Here is a 14,011-nt window from a genome sequence, read left to right on the forward strand (position 1 = left end):
TCTTTCAGCCAAACAAAAAATATAAAAAAATATACTGGCTCTTCCAAGCTTTATAATCGGAATTAATGGTACCTTAGATTTTGAAGCCCAAAAAAGCACATCCATCCATCATATAAGTAATCTATATGGCTCCAGGGGGTTAATAAAGGCCTTCTGAAGCAAAGCAATGCATTTTTGTAAGAAAAATATCCATATTTATAACTTTAAAAATTATAATCGCTGGCTTCCGGTAACGGCCGTCTGCCGGTCTGCACGAGTCAGGCTGACTGTGTATTTACCGTGGTCAGCAGACCCACGTCTCGTATGAATGTAACACATCACAAGAAAGTGTTTCACCGCTGTTCAAATGCACTTTGGATAGCATAATTTATATTTGTACATTTTTTCATATGAAAGGGCTAAATATAAAATTAAACAAATTACAAAAACATTCAAAGTAATCTCTTCAGTAATTAAAATATTTTTTTAATGTAACTATTCTAATTACCAACTTATTCAATTTAAATAGTAACTGTAGTGTAATACAGCTACTTATATTTTACATTTTAATACGTAATCCTGTTACATGTATTCCGTTACTCCCCAACCCTGTCCGTATTATACAGGGTGGTTGGCAACCCTAGTCAGGACCCACTGCAGCCAGTAAGGTAAATTTCCTTCAGAGTGCGCGCTAACGAAACACAACATGCACAAGGCTGAATCTAGGTATTTGCCAGTTTCTTAAGGAACGTTGTGCTTAAGTTCTTCTTTGCCACTACACAACTCAATCTCTTATATATAAGCCAATGGCTAATAAAAGACATCATTGCGTGAAATGAATATGTTAGTGGTTTACTTGAACTCCAGAGGGCTGGCAAAATATATTTAAAACACATATGTATGTTCATGTATGGCTTTCACTGATATAAAAGTCACATGCAAGCACATGTAACAACATATATTTCAAAATAGTACAAACATTACTGTGTTCATACAGTATATGCCCTTATATATGAACAGAAGTTTTATGCTGTATATAGATTGCCATATATTAGATTTATCCATGGCAAGGCATAGAAAATCTTCATAATCATGAAAAAAACATAATATTTTGTACATTCATATGTCAAATGAAACAAAATCAACTCAAAGACTAATTCTTTTTTTACATTGCATTAAAATAGTAACTACAATATAAAGAACAAGCATATTCATTTATATTTCATCTGTTAGGCCTACATCTGTTGTTCGGATATCATTTTAAATAGCCACCTTATTTTTCTATGTTCAGAAAATTTGCTCACTAAAAACCACCTCACTAAAAGATAATTTTATGTTTCAAGTCATTTATTTCCATCACAATGTTTTTGTTTCTACTCATTCAAATTTTTTGAGCAGGACTTCCTCTCTTGCCTCCTCAGAGAAAACGCCACTGATACTTGCATTGTTTTAGAATAGATGCCCATTACCAAAATGGCCACAAAGTGAACCAACTCAGGGTTCCCATGTTCCCGGAAAACCTGTAAATATGAGGAATTCTGAAATTATGTTTTCAAGCCTTGGAAAGGTAATGAAAATGTATATAGTGCTGATAAATGTTTCTAGTTATTCTCTGCACTATAAATATTTCATCGGCTAGATGATGCACTTGCGTAGAATAAAACTTTCTGATGTCCAATTTGTGAACTGATAATTCTCTTGAGTCAGTTCTTAATGAATCTGTCAAACATTTTCAATTAAAAATGTACAAATTGCATTTGAATGCTTTTAAAAATCCTTATCAAATTATCACTGACAACTTGAAAGTTAATGGGAAAGTCAATGAAATTCATTGCTCAGAAAATGCGAGAACACTGCCAAGTTGGTCTTTCATTACAGGAACATGGTTTCACTATGTGCCCTGCACTTTTCAGCTTTAGTTGCAGTTTGGAGAGAAAGTTGACGATTATCGCACTGTTGGCTTTTTTGTACCCTCACTGATTATCTATAATCACTTGCAGGTGTTCTCGCTTCTTTACTACCCTTTTGATTGCTTGATTTCCGTTGCCCAGGGCAACAGTGTCAGGTGCACAGATGCACCATTAATTTCGACACTGTACATAAGAATGTCATCTTGACACCTCAGCATCCCATAAAGTAGAAAATATTTTGCCTATAAAGTATGTACCACTTTTAAATGTCTTCAGTATTCAGGTTTCTATCACCACTGTCCCATCCAAAAGACTATAATAGCACAGGATAGTCTCTCAGATTAATTATTGTGGAGCGATATTCCATGTCTTTCACTTTTAATTCATTACAAAGATTCATCGAGTGTATCTAAGAGCCTAATTGCCATCTTTTCCCTCTCTGAAACCTATTCAATGCCAAAAGCCTTTTTTCATGCCTTCTAAATTCCCCATAGCTGAAACCATCTGTGTAATTTTATTTTAAACGTGTATGTGCTGTAAAAATGTTAAAGGAATATCCTGAGTTTAATACAATTCAAGCTTAATCGACAGCATTTGTGGCATAATATTGATTACCACAAACATTTATTTTGACTTAATCTGGGTTCCATTGAGGCACTTAAAATGGAAGTGAATGGGGGCAATTTTTTTACGTTAATATACAAAATTTTTCAGAAGTACAGACACACATACACAAAAATCAATATGCATGTAAACATGATTTTCAATTGATAAAATCACTACAAACTTTTTTTTTTAAAGTTATAGCCAATTTTACAACTTCGATGCCATGATGATGTAATGTCAACAAACAATAAACCCTTAAAATGACTGTAAAAATGCAAATGTAAACATCTTTTAAGCTCAAATAATACATGTGAAGAATTAATGTGTTTTTATAAAATGATAAGCTTCAAATTTCTGCCTTTAAACCCTCCAAAAACTGTCCACATACACAAACATTGTAAGTGTCTAACTGTAAGCTCAGTGTTTTATAAGATCTCTAATGGCTTAAAATGGGATGGGTTTCAATGAAGAAAGAAAAAAACAGAAAGAATTAACTATGTAATAGAACCGATAAAAGCCATGTCAAACATGTTGACGAGAAGGTGAGGAATTAATAATTTGAGAAAAACAGAACTTCAAAACAGAGAGAATAAAAAACGCTCATGAATCTGTCCATCTTCTGCTCTATTTCTTCCTGTTGCTCAGAGATCCACAAACTCATACTCTCCACTGAGATTCTCTCTCTCTCTCTCTCTCTCTCTCTCTCTCTCAAGCATAATTCTAATATAATGATTATAGTAGATATTTTATTTATTACTTTTTATTAACACACCATTTATTCTAACAAAACTCATCATGCCAAATGAATATTCATTCACTTGTACCGAAATAAGTCTTTCAAAATTTCATTTTTTATGTAACCTTCCAAAATATATATAATATACATATAATTAACTGTAACCTTTCTCGATATTATTGTCAGTGAGTGGGTAATCCAAGCTGATTCATTGAGGAAGTGAGATGCTTGACCTATTCAACTGATTTAAAAAAATAATCAATCGATTTATTTGCAAATTATGCAGCGTGCTATTTATTATTTAATTTTTTATATATTCACCTGCACATCTCTTACTCTTTCCCAGGAATTCCTAAATCGATGGAGATACTTTGAAAATGTAAGGCTTTTTATCACTAGGACAGAAATGTTTAATGCAAAAAATTTTAAATCCAGCCTCAGATTACAAGTTGAATAAATAACACGTTAAAATAAAATATAGCTTTATACATTCTGAATCTATGTACAGATTACTACTGTCCCATGTCTGCCAAGCATGGTGACTGGTCTAAACATCATCTGCATCATTATCTCCAGACTACGTCAAAGTTTGGCTATAGGTGATAAAACAGCACATTTTATTGGCAAAATTGACCTCCGCATTATGTGGAGTGACCTTCACATTGCTGGTGAGCTATATCAACCCAGTGATTAGTAATGGGTCTTGAGTGCATCCAATCACAACACTGCATTATTAATACTGAATCTCTCCACTGGCAAAATAGCTTTCACATCCTCCCACTAACAGGCCAACACACACACATACACAAATAATAATATATTCTCTCTATACTCACGCTATTTCTTTCTATTTTACTTAATATACAATTTCTTATACACACTTTTCATGTCCTTTTACATACAGAATATATATAAAGTTGAAGTGAAATAATGTTTAGAAGCTGTCATATCCTGCTTTGTGACGTGCTATACTACTAGGGTCCTGATCAACCTGTCTGGGTTTATTTTTTGATAACAACTGTCTGAATGAACATTATCCTGCTTATAACAAGGCTACTAACCAATTCAATAAATAAATTTACATAAAATATTGGTTTGCATTGAAATTATGTGGGAAAGAAATAAGAGTTCTGTTGGTGTTCATTTTGTGAAAATGAACTTCTGACTCGTCATTATCCAGCTTATTACAAGACTACTTGCCAAATAAATGAATAAATGGACGTGAAACATTGATTTGCATTTAAATTATGTAATTATGTGTAGTGGTTGACCGATATATTGCCGAGGCCGATAAATCATCCGATATTCGGAATTCTTTCATTTTCACATTTTCCTCCTTTGGCTGATTTGCTTGCATGTGAAGCGACTGAGATGTGTAAACGACCAGTCAGGTTCGTTTTGTTGTTACGTGCCATGGATGTGGAGCGTAGTTCTAGCGGGAAGACCAGCAGGTGTACATCATTACATCATTAGCTGGGTAACTAGCCAATCGCACGTAAGCCAATGCTTTATAAGTCCGCTCACAATCTATCACATTGCTGTTTCGGTGTGCTAACATTGCAACCTCCACTTCCCCACAACCACCACCACCACCAGTTGAGCCCTGTCCCGCAGGGGGTAGGCTCCTCGCCCCTGCCTCCTATCTCCGGCAGGACATGACGGTTCCGGGTACAACTCCCTCGGACTGCCAGACGGGGCCTACGCCAAAGAGAGAGACATCACCTCCCGTTTTACATCTATCAAATAATGGCATCTCAAACTTCACTCAAGCCTGCGTATCTTCCCGATAGAAATTGTGTTACTACTATAATAGACCGGTGTGCAACACAGTCTCATTTAAACGGTCCGCATATCAGAGTTTGTGCTCATAATGTTAAAGTGCTGTGGACGCTCATAAATCTTCCTCTGAAGCATGTATTCTAATCTCTCCTCCAACAGTTCCCTGTAACCTTTATAATGATAAAAGACAAATATGCAGATATCTCGTTTAAAATGATGTAATTCACGAACCTCGTTAAAATCCAGCATTTTCTTCCCGGCAAGCCAGTAATATAGTCTAGGGAATACGCAGGCATACGCCATATGCCCACCTATCTTTCTTAAGATTTTGCATATGTCCACCTATATAAAAAAGTGATGATACGTATGGCTGCCAGTTCAACTTGTAGTCTTTTGACCCAGACATTTTTCACAATGCCACAGCACCGTTGTGAGAATTGTTTTTTTATTATTATTATTTGAAAAAGTGTATACAATTCTCTCTAAACGCACACAGAGCTGCGGGAGGTGGGACGCAACTGATGGCACAGGCAAGACAGATTCAGAATGACCAATTCTGAATCAGAATATTCATTTCAGATGCAATTGGATATTTGTATTATAAGTATAATTATACAAATATATATAATATATATATATATATATATATATATATATATATATATATATATATATATATATATATATTTTTTTTTTTTTAAATATTAATTTATTTATTTTTAAATGAACTTAAGCAGTTCAACTTTGTGAAAATGCTGCATGTTATTGTACCCGTGCTAGTTTTTGATGCTCTTTGCAGATGCTGGACAACTTTGTCCAGTAATTATTTCAAATGTCTTTTTTGTGTGTGCCTTTTACTGCTGTCGGTGGTGCCTTTTTCTCATGATATTACATCATTTCAGTATCTATTTCAAAGAAGGAAAACTGTTTCAGTATTTCTGTAATTATCCATGGCTCTGCTCTCTGTGTCTCCCACAGCTTCGCCCTCAATCCCTGGATATCCACATCCTTTGGTTCAGCCCGCTCCGCTACTATCTCCACCACCTGAGTCATAATCCCTGATCCTTCTGTGGGCCTCCCAGGCCCCCTGACGCCGTATCTGCCATGCGGTTGCCTCCCAGGCCTCCTCCTAACTCGATCCCAGCTCTGAGGCCGCCCTGGGGTCTCCTCCCTGGCCACCTGATCGTATTCCTGGACCCTTCCTCACCTTCTGCATCATCCTAACCTCCTCATCCATCTTTGGGGCACCAGGAGTTGCCCTTTAAAGGGGGGGTATTGTTACAGTTATTCACTGTTCTGTTCCAAGGACTCATAATGCACTGCCCTCATCACTGCCATTTGTTCCTCATCTTCTTCACCTGTTCTCCATTCCCTCATCAACTCCTGTTTGTATAAATACCCTCTAGTTCCCTGTCAGTTCTTAGTTGTACTAGATGATTAGTGTTGATTCATTTGTTTGATTTTTGTCAGTATTTTCAACATCTTCATTAAAAGTCTGCTGATAGATCCACAGCTTCCCTTCTCATCTCTCCTGATAACCACGTGAAATATACATTAATCTACAGTAAATTTAAAACAAAAATCATAATGTTTTATTCTTTTGTGATTTAAAAAAAAAGCACATCGATATGTTAGGCTTCAACTATCCATTTACCATAGTATTGAAAGAACCATATTCACTTCTATAAATACCATGATACTTAAAAAAAAAATGGTATTTCAATCATAGTTTTTGCTGGTGGTGGTGGTGTAGTGGGCTAAAGAGTGGTGGTGGTGTAGTGGGCTAAAGCACAGAACTGGCAGAAAGTTGCTGGTTCGATCCCCACAGCCACCACTATTGTGTCCAACAATTTGAACAAATTTGGTTCTGCAAAACTTGATGTTATTGGAAGTGCAAGACACTTAACTCCAGGTTGCTCCGGGTGGATTGTCCCTGTAAAAAGTGCAATGTAAGTCACTTTGTATAAAAGCGTCTGCCAAATAGATGTAAATGTAACAAATCATATCTGTATTGCAGAAAGCAGGACAGGCTGTGGTTCACGATTATGGCTTACTGTATGCAGGTTGGTGGAGAAGATCAATTAGATGCTCTGTGAAGCAGAACCTGTGTCCTTTATCCCAGATTTACTGCCACCGAGTGCACCTTGAGAGAACATACCTGAAGGGAGATTTTTAGAAAACTGAACACAAGTCAGGCAGAAGCATTCTGGATGTGATTCAGGAGAATAAAAAAGTTGATATTAAATAATCGAGCCGTGATTTCCCGATGCCTTGGACATACTGTATAGGTGTATATACTGTAAAACGAACAATTAAATAGCTCCTACATTATGACCTGTAATATTGAGCAACATCCAATTTTCTTGGCCAAGTTAGAGGTAATAACAGTCTTTCATAATGTGTATATGTGCTTTAGATCAATATAATACTCCTTTCTAGAGTAATACAGTGGCCCCAAAAAGTAATTGGTCACTTAAGAGACATTTTAAATGTTTTAATTTTCTTGCACTAGTAAAATGTAATTAAACCAAGTGTCATATATTTTAAAGATCACATAAGCATGATTTAAGCAAAACATTTAATAAAAAGTGTACATAATTATCTATCTATTGCGTATCTATCATCTCAGTATGCAGACACTGTGGCACTAAATTAAATCTGTTATCTGGTAAAGTAAATTAAAGTTGGGAACCCCTTTTCTCATTGAAAATATAGACTTAAAACATCCGTTGAGCTACAAGAAGATGGCAACGGTGAGTCTTGGTTAACACGGATTGATAATTTTAACGAAATTGATTGTGTCGTAAACTTCAGTGATTGTGTAGGCTAAAGGGAAACGGCGATGGAACGCCAGGTATTTGGCGGAATCAAGGTCGCTTGGTAAAAATCGGTGATGTGTGAAGAATTTGTATGATATTGTGCTAACTTCAACAGACGTTGTTAAAAATCATAATTACTTGTTATGTCTTCGATTGTTAGCTTAAATCGTGTTTGGGCTGTAGTGCAATAACGTCCATCACCACTGAAGTAACTGAACGAGAGTGATGGAGAATGCTGGTTCCCGCGCTCGACTGTTAGAAAAAACTGTGGAAAAACTCTGCTCACTTCACGTAAGTATATACCGCATATTGTTGTTAAAATATAGTTTAAAAAAATTATATGTCACTTAATTATAATAACAACAATCTTTAATGCTTAAATCTTATCTTAAATGCTATTCATTTGGTCTTAATACTGTTCCTCGCAACTTTATTTGTTGTTTTTACAAAGGTTGTATCTCTATCTTGACGAAGTGTTGAGGCAGCATTGTGGGTTTGGAAACCTATTCAGTAGATTTTCGGTGCTTTTTGTTCTTGGTTTCTTTTGAATAATTTAAGATTTATATAGAAACTATACTGAACATTTTCTGAAATACAGGCACTTTAGTTCGCTTGCTAATGCTTGGTTGCGAATACATTGTTGTGAAGAACTGTTATACTGTGGTAACAAATTCCGCGCTTTTACCATGGTAAAGCGTAAACGGTCAACTAGCGTGTTACGACAGTAAGTCATTGTTTGCGGATAACTGTTAAAATGAATTGGAAGAGCCGTAAAGTGTAATCTTGCTGTCGCAAACTTGTCCGTGATTCTTTTATAAAAACATACATTTTATCGTAATAAACTCCACACATAGTTCACTCCAAAAGGATTGTTTGGTGTAAAACATGTTGGACAGGTGGTAAGTTAATTAAGTGATTTTAGTTTCCTAAACAAAAGCAGTTTATTCAGCATACTGAAGCATCTCCTCCATAGACTACAAGTAAAAATATATTGACTCCACGCTAGTGTTGGGTAGAATATATGTGTGACCGCCGCGTTTAACATCGCTTTGTTAATCTTGTAGGATCTCCTCAATAGAAGGGCTCTGGTGTGTGTTGGTTGCGGGTGATCATACCTGACGTAGAGCCTGTACCCACAATGCAATGTTCTTCGTTTCACTTCGCAAATTATTTTTTATTTATTATTCGTTTGGTTTGCAGTTTGGTGGTATCATTCTAATAATAAACTCTTTACTGTTTAGTTATGTTATATATACTCTTAATGACTGCCATATTCTTACTAACCGTTTTTGTGAAATGTGTTTCACTCACTCGAGTATCTGCTCGTATTTGTATTTTGATAGTACACTCATGTTTCTCTTCATACCGCATAAATCTTTCGCCTTTTACTAAAGATTTCCGTGGGGAGGAACACAATGAGTATTAATAAATTTTTTGATGTCCTGCTTAATTGCGGGGCTTCCTTCAAGTGTGAAAAGTTAGAGATGATTTAGCTGGTTTCCAGAGTATTGTTTTGTTTGTGTTGTTAATTATATATTATTCATTAATATTTTTTGACGACAGTTAATAATTATTATAAAATGTAAACGTTAAGTAGTCTTCTATTGCTTTGTTGTCTGCAAGAGAATGACTTTTGATAAAGTATCGTTTGGTCTTTAAGCGGATTCTTTTGATTGTTTGTAGCGAATCTGCAGCAGCTTTAATGTTCTAAAACTGAAAGAAAAAAGGAAATAAGTACAAGTTCTGTTATGATTCGTTTTTTCTTGTTACAAGTTAAGTTGTGTTATTATCGGTTCCCTATCGAGAGGTCTCTCCTATTGCGTAAGTAGCTTACGCTATGGGAAAACTCAGTTTCTCGAGAAATATTGAAGTCTTTATGTAAAACGCATTGCAGCTGCACAGCAGACAGTAATGAGCGAGGCAGCTCGGCCATTGGCTGTGCTGCGGCAACTGCTCGAACCAATGACGGGGCGACTCTGAACACGCGACCAATGGGCACGCGCCTCGCGTTCGCGCGCTCAGAGCCCGCCGAAATTAGCATAGCCAGGCTATATAATGGGCACCCCGTCATACGAGTTCCTTTAGATTTAATCTCCTTCAGCAAAGACCTTCTCTTCGCTGGATTCTCCGGATTGTTGGAGTCTTTCGCCCGCCGTTGACAAGCCTACAGCAGGACTGCTAAGAGGACGCCGGCGCCTTCAGCCGCCTTCGAAGCCTTCTGCTACGCCATCCGGCGCGCATCACTATATCCTTTTTACTAAGCTACTTTGCAAGTGTTCGCCTTTGCGACACTTTTTGTATTTAGTAAAAGAGCAAATTCGAGGCGTTGTTCCAAATGCCTTCGACCTGCGCCTCGTGCAGAGGCCTTCTTCCTGACAGGGACCGTCACATTATCTGCACTCGCTGCCTGGGACCTGACCATGCAGAAGCTGCTTTCACTCGAGGCGGATGCCTCCCCTGTGTTCGAGCCGCGCAAGAAAAAGTGCCGCTCACAGAGGCCGCCAGAGCACGCGGACTTCAGTGACGTCACGCCGGGCCAGTCCCCGCGTGCTTCACCACCACCCGAGAACTCCCCGCCGCCAGTCCAATTCACGCAGACGGACCAGCACCCCTCCAACAGAGCGGTGGGTCTCATCTTGTTCGGCGCGCCAGGGGACGACGGTGAAAAGGATGACACCCTTTCCAATTGCCGCTGCATCCGACGACTGGCCGGGCTCGGCCTTCGACCCCGCGCCGTCGACATTAGCGGACACGAGCACGGGTACCAGCACGGTAAGAGAGTTCGCTGAACTCTTCACTGCAGTGAGCAAAACGTGTAAAACATTACCCAGTCCTCTTACAGGCGGCTGGAAATGTCTGTACAGCAGTCAATGGGCCAGTCACAGAACTCGCTCACCAGCAATCAAACGCCGTTTTAATGGCAACACACAGAAATCACAAGAGTCATTTTCTGCCTGTGTCACTAAGGGGTCACGTGTCCACACTAAAGTGCGCACTCCCACATATCAATACTGTCCAAACAGTGCCGAATACTTTCCCAGCTCGAGCTGGACGCCCCATAAATGTAGATCGTGTGCCTATTGTCATGTATGCACCACTACACACAAGCACTGTTCCCACAGTTATAAACACTTCCCCAGTAAAAGCGGGAAATACTATAAATGTAGCGCGCGTGCCTGCTGTCCTGCACGCACCCCTACACACAAACACTGTATGCATGACCAAAAACACCCGCCGCTGAGCGGAGGCTTTATGTAAGTGGCGGCGTGCCTACTACAGTATATGCACCCCCACCCATAAGCTGCCCATACAGTTTCAAACAATTCTCTGGCTCATGTCGCGAGCATCACAGATGTGACGCGCGAGCCAAGAAACTCCCCGCTAAGAGCGGGAAGCTTTATGAAAGTGGTGCGCGTGCCTATTACAATGTATGCACCCCCACCTGTAAACACTGTCTATACAGTTTCAAACATTTCTCCGGCTGCGAGCATTACGGAGATAGCGTGCGTGCCTGTAAGCTCACACGCACCCCTGCACTCGGCACTCAACACGGCTGCTCAGCACGCACCTGCGCCTCTGGGAGCTGTAAACTCAGTGTTAGCACAAGGCAATTTGCCGGTGGGGCCCATACGTCACTGCGACACGCCCCCAGCCAACATTCAGCCCATATCTGTGCGAGCAAAAGCCTGGGAAAAAATCCCCGACATGCCAAAATGGGTTTTGAACATAATAAAACACGGTTACTCACTTCAATTTGCTCGCAGACCACCCCGCTTTTCAGCGGTGGTCGAGACGAAAGATGGGAAAGATGTGTCACATGTTCTACGCACCGAGGTGCTCAAACTGATAGAGAAGGGCGCTATAGAAACTGTTCCTCCCTCTATGAGGGAGGCGGGTTTTTACAGCCGCTATTTTCTCGTCCCGAAAAAGGACGGTGGCCTCCGCCCCATCCTAGATCTCAGACATCTGAACAAAGCTTTAATGATTCGCTCGTTCAGAATGTTAACATCCAAACATATCCTCGCGCAAGTTCGCCCCGTGGATTGGTTTCTATCAGTGGATTTGAAAGACGCTTACTTTCACATTCCGATAGCGCCTCATCACAGGCCTTTTCTAAGATTCGCTTTCGAGGGACAGTCATACCAGTACACAGTACTACCATTCGCCTATCATTGGCCCCCGTACATTCACGAAATGTATGGACGCGGCACTTTCCCCCCTGAGACAGCGGGGAGTGCGAATACTGAATTACCTCGATGATTGGCTAATCATAGCACAATCAGAGGGTCAGTTAACGACGCACAGATCTTGGATTATCAGTCATCTAGAATGCCTGGGGCTGAGAATCAATTTTGCAAAGAGCGTGCTATCCCCCAGCCAGAATATCTCTTTTCTGGGAATAGTGCTAGACTCAGTGCAGATGACAGCGAGCCTCTCATCAGAGCGCGTGCTCTCTATTCGACGCCTTGCAACATCATTCAGAACGGGCGCACACGCACCCGTCAAACGATTTCTAAGAATGCTCGGTCTCATGGCCTCGGCATCAGCGGTACTCCAGCTAGGATTGTTGCACATACGTCCTCTCCAGCGCTGGCTCAAGAGCCGTGTCCCCACTCACGCGTGGCGCTCGGGCCACTTTTTGATCAGAGCGAATCACGGCTGTATAAAAGCCCTGACGCCCTGGAAAGCCGTCAACTGGTATCAAACCGGCGTGAGTCTAGGCGTAAATACGCAGAGAAAAATGATCACGACAGATGCCTCCAAAATAGGATGGGGGGCCCTTTACGAGGGAAGGCCTGTATCCGGCTTTTGGTCAAACACGGAAAAGTGCCTACATATAAACTGTCTGGAAATGAAAGCGGTCGCCTTGGCTCTCAGAGCCCTGCTTCGGTATCTGAAAAACGAACACGTCCTGGTCCAAACGGACAACATGACGGTAGTTTCGTATATAAATCGCCAGGGTGGACTCAGGTTGAGCTCCCTGCACTCTATGGCCAGGGAGCTCATCTTATGGTCACAACACCACCTGCGCTCGCTGAGAGCAGCGCATGTGCCAGGCGCCCTGAACCAGGGAGCAGACATGCTGTCCAGAGACAAGGTTCTCTCAGGAGAGTGGTCTCTCCACCCCCTGACGGTTCAGTGGTTATGGCAAAACTTTGGCGAGGCAGAGGTCGACCTCTTCGCCTCCAGGGAAAACGCGCAATGCCCCCTTTTCTTCTCAAAGAGCACGGACGCGCTCGCCCAAGTCTGGCCAAGCCGCCCATTGTATGCTTTTCCCCCGATCACAATGCTACCTCAGGTCATCAGTCGGATCAGGGAAGTGAGATGTGCAGTGCTCCTGGTAGCCCCACTCTGGAACAACCAAACGTGGTTTCCAGAACTGATGCAGATGATGCAATCTGCCCCATGGCCGATTCCATTGAGGCTAGACCTCCTCAGGCAGGCCAACGGGATGATTCTTCATCCCCGCCCCGATCTGTGGGCCCTCCATGCATGGCCCCTCAACGGGTTCCCGAGAACCTCCCCAGTGGAGTTTTGAGAACCATCACTGAGGCGCGAGCACCCTCTACGAGGCGCTTATATGCCCAAAAGTGGAAAGTGTTCAGTGACTGGTGTGATACTAAGAGCTTGAACCCCAAATCGTGCGAGATACCAAGTGTACTCGCCTTTTTGCAAGAGCAGCTGGAGGCGGGCCGCACACCCTCCATGCTCAAAGTCTATGTGGCTGCCATAGCGGCGTCACACAATCCTGATAAAGGATGTTCATTAGGGAAAAACTACCTAATCATTCGTTTCCTAAGAGGCACTAGGAGGATGAACCCTCCTCGCCCCCTCTCGGTGCCGATCTGGGACCTGGCCACGGTCCTGGACGCACTCAAGAGTGCCCCGTTCGAACCTCTCCGAACCGTGCACCTTAAACAGCTCTCGCTCAAACTGCGCTCTTGCTGGCGCTCGCCTCAGTCAAGAGAGTGGGTGACCTGCACGCGCTGTCATCAAGTGCTGCTTGCCTGGAATTTGGACCTAACGACTGCAGAGTTGTCCTTAGGCCAAAGCACGGGTATATTCCTAAAGTGCTCTCCACACCCTTCAGAGCACAGGTGATATCTCTGGCAGCGCTATCGTCCCCAGCAGACGAAAGCGACGCTAATTTACTCTGCCCGGTCAGGGCGCTCAGAGTATAT

The 14,011-nt window shown here is 41.2% G+C and overlaps 1 non-coding gene across 1 annotated transcript; it reads left to right on the forward strand.

The window, feature by feature from the left end:
• Positions 1–9,173: 9,173 nt before the first annotated feature.
• LOC127624482 (U5 spliceosomal RNA) lies at positions 9,174–9,289 on the forward strand. The gene has a single exon (XR_007968185.1). It is a non-coding gene; the product is annotated as a U5 spliceosomal RNA (small nuclear RNA).
• Positions 9,290–14,011: the final 4,722 nt, after the last annotated feature.

The sequence above is a fragment of the Xyrauchen texanus genome, chromosome 30 (genome assembly GCF_025860055.1).
Source record: "Xyrauchen texanus isolate HMW12.3.18 chromosome 30, RBS_HiC_50CHRs, whole genome shotgun sequence".
In the NCBI taxonomy this organism is placed as follows: domain Eukaryota; kingdom Metazoa; phylum Chordata; class Actinopteri; order Cypriniformes; family Catostomidae; genus Xyrauchen; species Xyrauchen texanus.